General features: G+C 40.3%; 1 long non-coding RNA gene across 1 annotated transcript in view; it reads right to left on the bottom strand.

Moving 5' to 3' along the window:
* LOC103788314 (uncharacterized) overlaps nucleotides 1-13,338 on the bottom strand; it is a 28,568-nt gene extending 15,230 nt beyond the window's left edge. Inside the window, exon 1 of the long non-coding RNA XR_614204.5 lies at nucleotides 4,847-13,338. This is a non-coding gene — a long non-coding RNA (uncharacterized LOC103788314). The remainder of the gene's footprint in view (nucleotides 1-4,846) is intronic.
* Nucleotides 13,339-15,319: the final 1,981 nt, after the last annotated feature.

Genomic DNA, 15,319 nt, shown 5'->3' with positions numbered 1-15,319 from the left:
GCCGTTTTCCGAAAGTCCTAAAGCCCAGGCGGCAGTGTGCCTAAGATTAATCCTAAACCCTAGCACTACCTCTGGAAGAAGAATCTGAGGTGAAAGGGTAGTGAGCACCACAGCCCCTACTGTGACAGGATGGCCAAAGTTCTTCTCAATGTAGAGCCGTTTAGGGAGACCAAAGGCCCCACATGAAAATAGTGATTCGCTGGTCCCTTTAAAACAAAGAGTTTCGGTTCTGGCAGATACAGGGGCTGAATGCACTGCTCCTAATGTATTTAGATAGATACAGAGATACATGCATCCCTGTGAGATGAGCACATCTACTGCTACAAATTAGGTATGTTCTACCCACCCCATGGTGGTTCTGTATCTCCCCAATCCCAGAGAACATTGTGAGGACAGATACTCTCCTGGGAGCTGCCCTTGAAACAACTATAGGTTAATTCCATCTCCAGGCCAGGGTACTAAGAGTCATGCTCCAGAAGGAGGCTAGTTGGGAGCTGGTGGTATTACTCTGCCCATGAGAGGTGGTGTATATCAAACACTCTAATCTCCCAGGAGGGCAGAGAGAGATAACAGCAACTATTCAGGAACTGGAGAGGGTGGAGATTGTGCATCCAGCACAGAGCCTATACAACAGCCTATGGCTGGTGTAAAATCCTGGTGGCACCAGGAGGATGACCGTTGATTACAGAGAATGCATAAGGTGACTCCATTTATACACTCTGCTGTCTCAAATGTGGCTCACAAAGTGGATAGGCTAACTACTTGTTTAGGTACACCTTTACTGCCCTGGATTTAGCAAACACTTTCTTTGTCATACCCTTAGATCCAAAGTCCCAGGACGTGCCTGCCTTCATCTAGGAGGGCCAACAATAAATTTTTAAAGTGCTATCCTAGCAGCAGTTTTATTTCCTTACAAACCCTCTGTAGCTAGGCAGATGGCCACAACAGAGGTCGGTGTTTCCCGATCGCGAGGAGCCTGACCTCCTTGCTGGCCATTTGCAATTTCAAACCCTTCATAAGGCTAATCAAGCCAGCTGGTGTTTTTAGAGCATCTTGATATTCCCAGGGAGGCCGGCAAGCATGGAGCAAGCAGGCCACAGAAGCCTCACACAGAACCTGACACCATTCCAGGATGTCCCCAGTCAGTTCCTCTTTGCCCCAGCCCATTTCTTTGGGGTCCTGTTGATATGCCAATTATTTCGCCCTCCCAAGTTTAGATGTTTCTGTGACTGAGGAAGGAATAGGTTGGGCCCCCTAGCAGAGGAAGAGCAACCAATAAATGCCCTTTAGCTTCTGCTCACAATTGTTCAGGGGGCCTGAACAATGCTATATCCTGTTGGATAAATAGTTTCTTGCAGTTAACCAGACCCTTTCGAAAACAGTGTCCCTAACTGGAGATATATCAGCGGAATTAAAAACAGCTTACCCTATTAAGGGTTCAGTGGCTGGCCTATTCGCCAGGTCCACATCAGCTGTAGCAGAAAATAGTACTCTGGTTGTGGAGGGTGGCAGGAGGATACAGATCTCCAACAGAGGAGGCATCTTACATCCAGCTCTCTGTTTATAAAACTTACAGGCCCTGTTGGGACCTAGACAATAAACAGTAGATTTAAAATAAGTCCCAACACCACTGCCAGAGAAATCTTATTGAATAAAGAAAGAAGAAGGAAACCCACCCAAGGGTGCTTGGTACACAGATGGCTCCAATGTGGGTCAGCTATGCAGGTAGACTTCTGTGGTCATGCAACCAGCTATCCACACTATATGGGTGCAATCTGCAACAGGGTATAGCAGCCAGTGGGCAGAGCCCTGAGCTGTCTGGATAGTGATTATGAAAGAGCTATACCCAGTAATTCTGTGTACTGATTCCTGAGCATCCATGAAAGGGTTGACACTGTGGATAACTCTATAGGAAAAGGATCAATGGTCCATAATGGAAGGCCATTCTGGGGGCAGAACTGTGAACAGACATTTAGGACTGATTACAATAGCCAAGGCTAAAGTCGCAGTGTTCCACATAGCAGCTCACCAACAGTCACCCCTTATGGAAATACGGAAGCAGAAATTCTGTCCCAGGCCAAGTCAGTGGTCATCTGAAGAAGCAGGTATAGCACACTGGATACATCAGAAGGGAGGTCATGTGGGCTGCGGCATACTATTTGGAAACTGGCTCAACACTCTGGCTTACTAGTGTCCAAACAAGACAGAGAATATACTATACAAAATTGACCCAACTACTACCAGACCTCTCCTCAGCAAGCACCAGAGGCCACTGGAAATGTAAAAAGAGGGGAGAGAGCCATTGACACATGGCAACTCGATTATATTGACCCCACTCCGTAATTGGTAAAGGATACCAATACACACTCACATGCATAAACACTGAGTGGCCCCTTGCAAGCTTTCCTCCATTGAAAAGCAAATCAGACCTTGACTACACAGGGTCCACAATGCTTGCAACTAATGTATGGTGCCCTAAAAACTATCATCAGTGATCAAAGGAAACATTTCCCAGGCTCCCTAATCCAAGATTAGGCAGAGAAGGAGGGCATGACATGACAATTTCATCTGCCCTACAGCCTACAGAGAGCAGGACTGTTACAAAGGAAAAATGACCTCTTCAAAGAACAAATTAAGCTCTTGACAGGACTCCCCTCATTGAGAAATTGGACTGTGGTTTAAATGAAAGTTGTATGTGCCTTGAATGAAGCTCCCATTATGGGAGGAAAGTTGGCTTATGAACATGTGATGGATATAAATAGCCAGGTGCAACCCATAGGGGTATGGAAAAAACTAAGCCTGAAACTCAGTTTCACATGGACCGCCCTGATTTTGTGCTCCCCTTGTTCCACAACCCCTGGTCAGGGAAGCCTGAAGTGAGATCTGGAGTAGAAGGTGCCATTGGGCTGGACTGGTAATCCTTCTTCCCCTGAGGTGGGAGGCTGCCACTGCCCTGGACTTGATCCCCACTTTCTTTTTCCTTAAAGGGGCTGGGGAGACACACTGGCAGTGGGCAGGCAGTACCTCCATACTGATGGGCACCAAAGTGGCACTAGAACAGTGGATTTCACCCAGACTATCACTGTGGAGACTATACCACATCCCACACTGGGAGAGATGGTCTGCATACTCCTCCTGGAAACATTCCCAAGGCTTCCGAAATTATTGCAGAGGGGGATTCTAATACGAGTTTTATTACACAGGTGGAGAAGAAGGTCCCAGTCTGTATTCCTAATCATTTTTGTCATTTGTTTTTTGCTTCAGCTGCCTTCTCATTTGCTCTTATATCATCCCCACTGGAGCTTGGATATCCTCTGAGAATGTTTTCCTGGCCTGGGCCTATCACACAACTCATAGTCAAGGCTGATCAAACTGGCAGATACATGGTCTTATGCCCCTGAGTAGCCAAGGAGGAACACCCTATTTAACTGAGCCACTATGTACAAACCATATAATTGAAAAACACATGGAAATGGGTATTCTAGATACCTCTGACATCATGCATGCAAATGCCATAGGGATGCAACATCCAGCAACGCTGAACACAATATAAGTTTTTTCCTGAACATGTCCACAGGAAGGCAACAACCAAAGCCAGGACTTCCCTGAAGAGCACAACATCCTGGCAATAGGGATCATATTGGCAAATGCAGGATGGCTTTGTGTGGCTCACCCCTACAGTAAGGATGCTCTCTGGAGTTACAGAGCGCTGTCAGGAACAACACAGTCACTCTAAGGACACTCGGGTGTCCTTAGACAATCCCAGATACCTAGGGCTTCTCCCAACTACTGGATGCCAACACATCATTATACTTAGGGACACAGCCTGGTTTTGTAGGACAATAACATATTGGATTGCTTGACTGGTACCCAGTTGTTCAGGAGTACTCACCTCTGGCCCTGGATTCCCTTGAGACGGCTTGGATGGTGTACCCTTGGCTTAATGTAGGTACCCTCCAGGATTTATGACACCATCCCTGTCTGCTTCACTGAGCCCATCTGTAGGGGCTGGTGGAGTAGGTCTGTTTTTCTGTTTGTTTGTTTTTGGTGGGATGACTGATTGACTGTATTTGTACCCCTGGAAGTTTAAGCCTTTCAAAGATGTGTCTCCAGAGCTCTGAATGACACTGAGCATGGTTTGGAGTCCTTGAACACTGAAACAGTCACAAAGAGGAAAGTGTCCTACAGAACTGAATGGCTCTAGATGTGCTGACTGTTGAGCAGGGAGGGATCTGTACCCTTTTAAAGACTGAACGTTGTGCATACATGCCAGACAAAGAAACTGATATTAATTGATTCCTCCTTCATTTACAAAAGGTATCACAGCTACTTGACAACAGGTGTTTGACTCTTGGTGGTCTACAATAAAATTATAGTTTTCAGAATTGAAGCCTCAGTGGAAAGCTCCGCTAGTAAGCCTTTTGGGAACTGTGGTTTCAGGTCTCATCACCTGTCTCATCTGTATTTACTATTGCTGTTTTGTTGGCAATGTGCCATAAAGTTAGGAAAATGGACCTTAAAAGCAATTCTACCCTTTCCTGCCAGCTCAGAGAACATCTCAGAAGAGATGGGTTTGTAAACTAACAAGAGCCGGTCAGAGGTATAAATTCTAGTGTCCCCCAGATTCCCCAACTTTCTTTTCATGTCCTGGACCAAAGATCACAGAGTGCATTGACAGATCTGTGACTCAGCAAGCTGCAGGTTTTTCCTAGCAGGCTTGAATCCAAGCTGGAGCCCTGAAAATTTTCAGGTACTAATAAAGGTATCTAGGTTGTTGCCCAAATCACTGAAAGAAATTAACCTGGCCCAGACCCAAATTCTTAAAACCAGCATATAAAGTCCATACCTGAACCCTTCACTGTGGACATCCTAGGTAGAATACCCATTTCCTCTTGCTGTTGGTGGCAAGGATTTCTGCAGCATGCTGTAAGTTCCCTTAGTAAATGCTTTGGACTGATCACCCCAACATTCAGTGCTTTTTTTGGAATCTCAACCAGCTTCATCTCTGGATGGCTTGGGCACTCCTTTGTGGAAACTCTCCTGCTGACACTTTTGAGGTGACTCCAGATGCAGGTTAGGCAAGATAAAACAGTCCTAAAACTCAACAGTGAAAATCAAGAAATCCATTAGAACACGGGTAAAGGACATGAAGAGACATTTCAGCAAAGAGGATATGCAGATAAGCACACGAAATGATGTTCAACATCACTGTTCATTAGGGAAATGTACATAAAGACTACAATAAGAAATGATGATCCATTCTATTAAAATTTATATTAGAACAGCTAAAATAGAAAAATATTGACAATATAAAATGTTGTCAAGGATGCAGAGAAAGTGGATCTGTTATACATTGCTGGCAGAATGTAAAATGGTACAGCCACTCTGGAAAATAGTTTGACAGTTTCTTAAAAAACTAAGCATATACTTACCAGAGGACCCAGTAATTGTACTTCTAGACATGTATCCAGAAAAAATAAAATGTATGCCCATACAAAAATGTACATGAATATTAGTAACAGCTTTGTTTTTGATAGCCAAAAGCTGATAGCATGTCACTCAAAAGCCAAATGGTTAAACAGAATGTGGTACATCCATACCATTCACCACCATCAGCAATAAAAAGCAGTAAACTAGTAATACAACAAATTTGGATGTGTCTCAAAAGTATTATGCTGAAATTAATAAACCAGTCTCAAAATGTTGCATACTTTGAGGTTCAGGTTATACAACATTCTCAAAATGACAAAATTATAGTGATGGAAAAGAGCCTGGTGGTTGCCAGGGGTTAGGAATGGCAATAGGGAGGATTTGAGTATGATTATAAAAGAGAATGGAAGACCTTAATCTTCTGTTCCCTTAAATAGATCTGTGTCTTGATTGGAATGGAATCAGTGTTGCAGGAATCTACACATGCAATTAAATGACACAGGTCCATACACGCACATTGTACCAATGTCAATTTCCTGGTTGAGATTATATACTGTAGTTATGTAAAAATATAACCATTGGGAAAAGCTGGGTGAAGCATAAGCAGAATCTCTTTGTACTGTTTCTGCCACTCCTGTCACTATATTATTTTAAAATAAAAAGTTAAAAATAAATTAGATAAATCACCATCATAATGGGTGATAATGTATGGCCATGTCACCATACAAATCTCATCTTGAATGTAGCTCCCGTAACTCCCACGTTTTGGGAGGGACACAGTGGGAGGTCTTGGGTGGGATTTTCCCATGCTGTTCTTGTGATAGTGAATAAGTCTCATGAGATCTAATGGCTTTATAAATGAGTGTTACCCTGCACAAACCCTCTTGGCTGCCACCATGTAAAAAGTCCCTTTTCATCATGATTGTGAAGCCTCCCCAGCCATGCGGAACTACGAGTCCATTAAACCTCCTGCCTTTATAAATTACCCAGTCTTTGGTATGTCTTTTTTCACAGCATGAGAATGGATTAATACAGTAAGTTGGTACCAGGAGTGGGCTGCTGTAAAGATACTTAAAAATGTGGAAGCAACTTTGGAACTGGGTAACAGGCAGAGGTTGAAACTGTTTAGAGGGCGCAGAAGAGGACAGGAAGATGTGGGAAAGTCTGAAACTTCCCAGAGACTTGTTGAATGGCTTTGACCAGAAGGCTGATAGTGATATGGACAATGAAGTCCAGGTTGAGGTGGTCCCAGATGGAGATGAGGAACTTGTTGAGAACTGAAATAAAGGTGACTCTTTCTATGTTTTAACAAGGAGACTGGTGGCATTTTTTCCTACCCAAAGGAACTTTGAACTTGAGAGGTGATTTAAGGTATCTGGTAGAAGAAATTTCTAAGCAGCAAAGTGTTGAAGAGGTGACTTGGGTGCTGTTAAAAGGATTCAGCTTTATGAATTCACAAAGATACAGTTTGGAATTAGAACTTACATATAAAAGGGAAGCAGAGCATAAAAGTTCAGAAAATTTGCAGCCTGATGGTGTGATAGAAAAGAAAAACTCATTTTCTGAGAAGAAACTGAAGCCTGCTACAGAAATTTTCATAAATACTGCCGAGGCTAATGTTAATCACCAATACAATAGGGAAATGTCTCCAGGGAATGTCAGAGGTCTTCAGAGCAGCCCCACTTATCACAAGCCAGGAGGCCTAGGAGGGAAAAATGGTTTCATAGGCCAGGCCCAGGGCTGTACTGCTTTGTGTGGTCTTAGGACTTGGTGTCCTACATCCCAGCCATGGGTTAAAAGTGGTCAATGTAGAGTTCAGGCCATTGCTTCATAGGATGCAAACTCCAAGGCTTGGTGGTACACATGGTGTTGGGCCTGCAGGTACTCAAAAGTCAAGAATTGAAGTCTGGTAATCTCTGCCTAGATTCCAAAGAATGTATGGAAATTCCTTATGTCTAGGCAGAGGTGTGCTGCAAGGTTGGAGCTCTCCTGGAGAGCCTCTGCTAGGACAGTATGGAAGGGAAATACAGGTGCAAACCCCAAACAGAGTCCCCACTGGGGCATCACCTAGTGGAGCTATAAGAAGAGTACCACTGTCTTCCAGACCCCAGAATTGCAGATCTACTGACAGCTTTAACCATGCACCTAGAAAAGCTGCAGACACTAAACACCAGTCCATGAAAGAGGCCAGGATAGGGGCCACAGGGATCAAATTGTCTAAGACCATGGAAACCCACCTCTTGCATCAGCATGACCTGGATGTGAAACATGGATTCAAAGGAGATAATTTTGGAGACTTAAGATTTGACTCAATCTTAAAAACAAACGGATATTCTAGCTTTACTGGTTGTAAGTTTAGCACCTGACAATATCTACAAGATTTCCTCAAAGGTGAAATGATCACATCCACAGCTCTCCTTATACAGAGGTATAGAAATAATTTATCAGGTAGATGTCTGATTACAGTGCAATGGAAAATGGCAGGCTTTAAAAACTTGGCTCTAAGTCTGTAAAGACTTTTCAGGAAATCAGCTATAATATGGTAAAAATAAACTGTGCTTAATTGAAATTTTACTCCAAGTTCTGGTATTCCATTTTTTTATGCAAAATCAACTTATTTATAACCAGATGCAGTAATTTAGAAAAACAAAAAGAAAAAAATGCAGAAACATCTAAGGAAACAGGAATCATCAACCCTATCAAAAAACTGAAGCTTTAGGTTAAGGTTTGGCACCCTTGTATCGTATTTATTCTCCAGTCATTTGTTTCCAATCCTTGCTGAATCTTTAAGCTTTCTCAAATGTCTTGAGGCTCTCATCAGTACTTGAATATGGACCAATACACCACTAGCAGTCACATCAACTAGGAAACAAAGACCATTAACAAAGGACCCACTACAAATGACGCCAAGGAAAATTTATAGAGCACACACAAAAAATGCCTCATTTCTTGGCTATTTAATTTTCTGGATACCACATTGATTTTCGTGGCAGTATCTTTTATTTGTTTTTATTTATTGTTGGTGTTATAAACCCAAGGAACTTTGAATTTCAGCAACTAAACTCTATTTCAGGTAAACAAAGCAAAGGTGTAGCAAAGTATCTCTCAAGTTAGTTTATTCCCTTGTAATCTGAGCTCCATGAGCAATGTTATAAAACCCCTTGTATGTCTGTGCATCCATCAATATTTAAGAAAATATTTTGTACCTGTTGTCTTTCCCCAAAAAATGGAGCTTAGAAAATACTGTATGCATTATTTTAACAAGTAAATGTTGGGTATCTAATCTGTGCAATGTATTTTGCTAGATGCTGGATCAATTTTTCTTCAGAAAATGGAATAATGTTAAGTGGTAGCACCCAGTGAATGTTAGACATTGAAATTTTCCCTATCATTTTATTCCATTGAGCAAGCTTGCATTCATTCATTCATTCTTGCATTCATTTTTGTGTCCATGTGCAAAATCTTGTTTTTATGATGTATTCCAAAGAAGGATTTAACATCCCTCTACTTTAATTTCCTTATCTGTAAAATGGGAATGAAAATAATAATATGATTTCATTAAGTTTTTGCCAGGAGTAAATGAATTAATGTGTCTGACACAATGGATCTGGCACATGCCAGGCCTATGCATATATTGATTACTGTTTCAGCCTCAGAACTTCAAGAAGTATTACCTAAGGCACTCCATTAACTACCCCATTATGGTAGCATACCTTTTATTTGGAAGATGTAAGCCCAAAACGTGAGGGTGAAATAAAAAAGTGAGAGAAGTGATGTAAGGAAAAAGTGATGTGAAATCATGTGTCTTCACTTTACAACAAGCTGCATCTTGGGGCAAGCTGAGAGAGGAAGGTAGGGAAATTAATCTGCCCACGTCTAATCTTCCCAGGTCTCTTTCACCTTTCATTGAGCAATCTTCATCCCTTACATCCCTTCAAATTGTAATACCTGACTCCTCTGAGGCTTTTCAGAAAGCCAGATCCCATACTCAGTGTGGCTGTGTTTCATCCTCATCGTTTTTTCTGATATTCTACTTGCTATCAGTTAAGCTATAGACTGAGGACTGAAAACAACATGAAGGTTGCCTTTGAATCAAACCTCATTTTCACAGCTCTCAGCATACTGTAGCAGATAAAAAGCAGGGCTTTGGAATTAGTCAAGCAATTTTAAGCTCTAAATCTGCTACTATGTACCTGTGCAAATTTTTTGAGTTGTCTGAGTCTTGCTTTCTTCATCTATAAAATGGAAATGTTAATAACTACCTCATAGAGCCGTTATAAAGGATGAACCAGCAGTAACGTAATTAGAGCTATGATTGGCACATAAATTTCAATAACTATTTACTACAACCATAATTATCACTGCATACAAATAAGAAGACAAGGGAAGCCCATTCAGACCACTGACGGTGACTCCACTAGGATCACACTAAAAGGAATTCATTACAGCCTACAGCTACATAGGAAAAGTAAAACTGAGTAACAACTACAATGGATGGATTAACATAGAAAGCCTGAAAAATAATTCAGAATCAAAACTATGTATTTCCCTCACTTGCCTGAATTATCGAAAAATTTGTCACTTTCCCCACTTCAGTTTTCTTTATACATGCTGTCAGAAAGTCACCTTCTACTTGCTTATTTGTTTCTTAAACAGTCATGCTCAGAAATGTGTCACTAGAATCAAAATGCATTGAGATCCAATGTTGTAAAATCCTATTTTATTCTTCCCAAAGTCATACAGAGCTTTAAGACCTGTGGCAGTGTTTGCCGCAACATTGCAGTGAGCAGTGATATCACTACAGTCTTATTGATGGATGCCTGCATGTGAGATGCTTAAATTTTTAAAATAGTCATTTTCTTGCAGATTTTGTGCTGTACACACTCCTGTCTGCTTGTTTGAGGTTTCAAGTGTCTATTTTTTATATTAAAACAAATCTGCTATGCAAGAGACCTATTTTACATCAAGACAAAACAAACTTAGATTTTAGACACTCTATGACTTACCTTGGGTAGAGAAAGAAAAATTTAAAAAACCTCAATTTATTTAACCTTCTTGATTTTCAATAGATTTTTGTTTAATCCTCTTCACTTCTCTTGCTTTTAAACCTAGAAAAACTAGAATTAAAGGGGATACACTAGGAGAAAGAAAAAAAACTCAGAGTGATTTTCTTTAGACTCCAATGAGTTATGACACCAAGTGTCTTAGTTCAAGCTTAATACATTAGCCTGTATTCCAATGATTTGCCAAGCATATTTGGTGCAACTAAACTGGCTTAAACTTTAGGCACAGGTCTAAACACTTGTTCTCTGTACATTACTTTCAAAATTAACAATTTTGCTTATTAAAAATTTCATATTTTCATGCATTGCATCCCACATTGATGCTTTTGTTCAGGAAATCTGGAGTGATAAGTAGGAATCTGCATTTTTAACAAGTACTCCGGGTGATTATTCTGCTATAGGTAATTCATAAACTATAGTTTTAGCGACTGATTAAAGTGTGTCTCAGCCATTTATAAACCAGAGTCAGAAGAGAAGGCACATCTCTCTTCAGTATCTCTGACATAATAGCACAAAACACCTGGTAGCTGAATACTAAGATTGCTGGAAGTTAAAGAATATTTGTATTTAAGGTAATAAAAAGCTAGTGTTTTCCCAAATTCAATGAAAATTATAGCTGCCTCACCCAAAAGCAAGTGATTAGTTTCTCAGTATTTTTTTTTACATCCTTGCTGATGTGCTTGCATTTTCAGATCAAGAAAATTAAGCCACAACTCTTTGACTATTTCTAAGAAGACTCTATGCCTTATACAACCTTCTACGCTTCTGAAGAAGAAATGATGACTGATTCATCCCAAAGATATTCCATACATAAAACCAAGAATGTTTCAAGAAACTTCTGGTGAATTCAAAGCATGTTTCACTTTGAATTTTACTTATGTGATTCATGACCTTTCTCTTGCTATTTGAATTTTCCTACTGAGTCTTTCCTCCCAGTTGTTTAATGATGTTCTGTGGTGACCTCCCACAGCTTCCAAGTAGACCCAGTAAAAAGCCCACAGATGCATGAGATAAACACATACCTAATATGCTCAATATAATGGTAATTAACACATATGCTTCCAGGCAGAATGGCCGCAGATCAAGTGTGGAAAATAGATTTTGCCTCAATGCTAATTTCAATTAATTGATATTGGCTTCCATGTAGGATTTTATTATGACAGACTGTGAGACCAGATTTTCAAAGGAAACTTTCTATCTAAAAAATAGAAACTAAGTAAAAAGCAACCTATTATTTTATTTTTACTTATACTAATGCTCAGGATACTACATGTGAGCATCAGATAAAGCTGAATTGGGACTATCCAATTTGGTACAAGTGATAAGTAGGCCTTGTTGCTTTCTTATATGCCTATCTTGATATAGGAATACTCAATTTATTACATTTCACAGATACTAAATATTTAATAAATTGAAGGTCTATGGACACCCTGAGTTGAGCAAATCTATCAGTGACATTTTTCTAGCAGCATGTCCTCACTTCAGGTCTCTATGTCACATTTTGGTTATTCTTTCAATATTTCAAATATTTGGTTATTATATCTGATACAATGATTTGTGATCTGTGTTATTTGACATTACTATTATAATTGTTTTAGGGCACCACAAACTGCCCAATACAAGATGACAAGCTTAATTGATAAATGTTGTGTGTGTTCTGACTGCTCCAGCAACTGGTCATTTCCCCACCTCTCTCCCTCTCTTTAGACTTCCCTAATTTCCCAAGACAACAATATTGACAGGAGGCCAGTTAATGACCCTACAATGCCCTCTAACTATTCAAGTTACAGGAAGAGTCACACATCTCTCACTTTAAATCAAGAGCTAGAAATGATTAAGCTTAGTTTAAAAGACATGTTGAAAGCCAAGATAGGCCTCTTTCACCAGTTAGCCAAGTTACTAATGCAAAGAAAAATTCTTGAAGGAAACTAACTAAAAGTTCCACTGCAGTGAACACATGAATGATAAGAAAGTACAACAGCTTTATTGCTGATAGTAAGAAAATATGAGTGGTCTGGATAGAACTGCAATGAATGCTCATTGACCATTCCTAATCCAGAGGAAGGCCCTAACTCTCTTCAATTCTATGAAGGCTGGTAAGAGTGAGAAAGCTGAAATAGAAAAGTTTGAAGCTACAAGAGGTTGGTTCATGATGTTTAAAGTAGAAACTGTTTCTATTATATAAAAATGCAAGGCTATGCAGCAAGTGCTGATGTAGAAGCTGTAGAAAGTTATCCAGAAGATCTAGTTAATATTATTGATGAAATTGGCTATACTAAACAAGTTTTCAGTGTCAATAAAAACAGCCTTATATTAAAAGAAGATGCCATCTAGGACTTTCATAGCAAGAGAGAAGTCAATGCCTAGCCTCAAAAATCAGATGGACAGGCTGAGTCTTTTGATAGTGGGTAATGCAGCTGGTAACTTCAAGTTGAAGCCAATGTTCACTGACCATTCTGAAAATCCAAACACCCTTAAAAAATATGCTAAACCTACTCTGCCTGTGCTCTATAAATGACTTAAAATGTTAATGATAGCACAGTTGGTTACAATGTGGTTTACTAAATATATTAGGCTCACTGTTGAAATCTGCTCAAAAAATATATATTCCTTTTAAAATATTAATGCACAGTGACAATACACCTAGTCACCAAGAATCCTGATGGAGATGTACAAGATTAAAATTCTTTTCATGTCTACTAACATAACCTCCATTCTTTTTTAATTTTTTTAATTGTACTTTAGGTTCTGGGGTACATGTGCAGATCATGCAGGATTGTTGCATAGGTACATATGTGGCAAGATGGATTGCTGCTTCCATCCCCCCCGTCATCTATATCTGGCATTTCTCCCCATTTTATCCCTCCCCAACCTCCCCACCCCCTGCTCTCCCTCCCCAGCACCCCTACAACAGACCCCAGTGTGTGATGCTCCCCTCCCTGTGTCCATATGTTCTCATTGTTTTATACCACTTATGAGTGAGAACATGCGGTGTTTGATTTTCTGTTCTTGGGTCAGTTTGCTGAGAATGATGGTTTCCAGATTCATCCATGTCCCTACAAAGAACATGAACTCATCTTTTTTTATGTCTGCATAGTATTCCATGGTGTATATGTGCCACATTTCTTTGTCCAGTCTATCATTGATGGGGATTTGGGTTGGTTCCAGGTCTTTGCTATTGTAAACAGCACTGCAATGAACATACATGTGCATGTGTCTTTATAGTAGAATGGTTTATAATCCTTTGGTTATATATCCAGTAACAGGATTGCTGGGTCAAATGAAATTTCTATTTCTAGATCCTTGAGGAATCGTCGCACTGTCTTCCACAATGGTTGAACTGATTTACACTCCCACCAACAGTGTAAAAGTGTTCCTATTTCTCCACATCCTCTCCAGCATCTGTTGTCTACAGATTTTTTAATGATTGCCATTCTAACTGGCATGAGGTACTATCTCAATATGGTTTTGATTTGCATTGTTCTAATGATCAGTGATGATGAGCATTTTTTCATATGTTTGTTGGCCTCATAAATGTCTCTTTTGGAAAACTGTTTGTTCATATCTTTCACCCACTTTTGAATGGGTTTGTCTGTTTTTTTCTTGTAAATCTGTTTTAGTTTCTTTGTAGATTCTGGATATTAGCCCTTTGTCAGATAGGTAGATTGCAAAAATTTTTTCCCATTCTGTTGGTTGCCAGTTCACTCAAATGATTGTTTCTTTTGCTGTGCAGAAACTCTTAAGTATAGCCCATGGATTAAGGAGTAATTTTGACTTTCAAGTCTTATTTAAGAAATACATCTTATAAGGCTATGAGTGCCATAGTGATTCATCTGATACATCTTGGCAAAGTACACTAAAAACCTTCTGAAAAGAATTCACCATTCTAGATGCCATTAAGAATGTTCATGAGATGGTGAAGCTAGACGGCTGAATAGAACCCTCCAATGATCATCCTTTCTGCAGGAACATCAAATTGAACAATTATCCACACAAGAAACTACGTTCATAAGAACCAAAAATCAGGAGAGCAATCAAAATGCCTAGTTTCAATATCACAGCAAACAAAGAGGCACATAAGAAGGTACAAAAGACAGCCTTGAATTATCTACACTGCCCTTCTCCACACAGCCTCACCACCTGCAGCATCATGCGTCATGGAGAGAGAATCTGTGTGCTTGGGGAAGGATAGCAATGTGATTGTCATACTTTGCATTGGAACTCAGTGCTGCTCTGTCATAGTGGAAAGAAACACAGGGCAGAATTCAGCCTGCATCTATGGAGGGAGTATTTAGACCAGCCCTAGCCAGAAGGGAATCATCCATTCCAAAGTTCAGAACTGGAGTTCTGGCTAGCCCCACCACTATGGGTTAAAGGACTCTGGGGTTCTAAATAAATTTGAAAGGCAGTCTAGATCACAAGGACTGCAATTCCTGGGTAAGGCCTGGTGCTGTGCTAGGCTGTGCTAGGGCCAATGGACTTGGGGTGCATACAGCCCAGTGAGACACAAGCTGGGGTCACCAAGAAGGGATTGCATCACCCTTTCTCCAACTACAGAATACAGCATATAACTTGTGGAGAGAATCCTTCTGCTTGAGAAAAGCAAATGGAAAAGTAAAAAGGATTTTGTCTTGCAACTTGAGTACCAGTAAAATGAAGCATCAAGTAGTCTCATAAAGTCAATTATTCTAGGCCTAAGCTTTCAGATTGCATTTCTAGACTTACCCTGGGCCAGAAGAGAAGCTGCTTCTGTGAAAGAAAAGATCCAGGATTGGCAAGATTCACTCCCTGCTGACTAAGGAGTCCTTGGGCCTTGAATAAACAAG

The sequence above is a fragment of the Callithrix jacchus genome, chromosome 15 (assembly GCF_049354715.1).
Source record: "Callithrix jacchus isolate 240 chromosome 15, calJac240_pri, whole genome shotgun sequence".
NCBI classification, from domain to species: domain Eukaryota; kingdom Metazoa; phylum Chordata; class Mammalia; order Primates; family Cebidae; genus Callithrix; species Callithrix jacchus.
The sequence above is the reverse complement of the archived record's forward strand: the minus strand, read 5'-3'. Positions and strand labels throughout refer to the sequence as shown.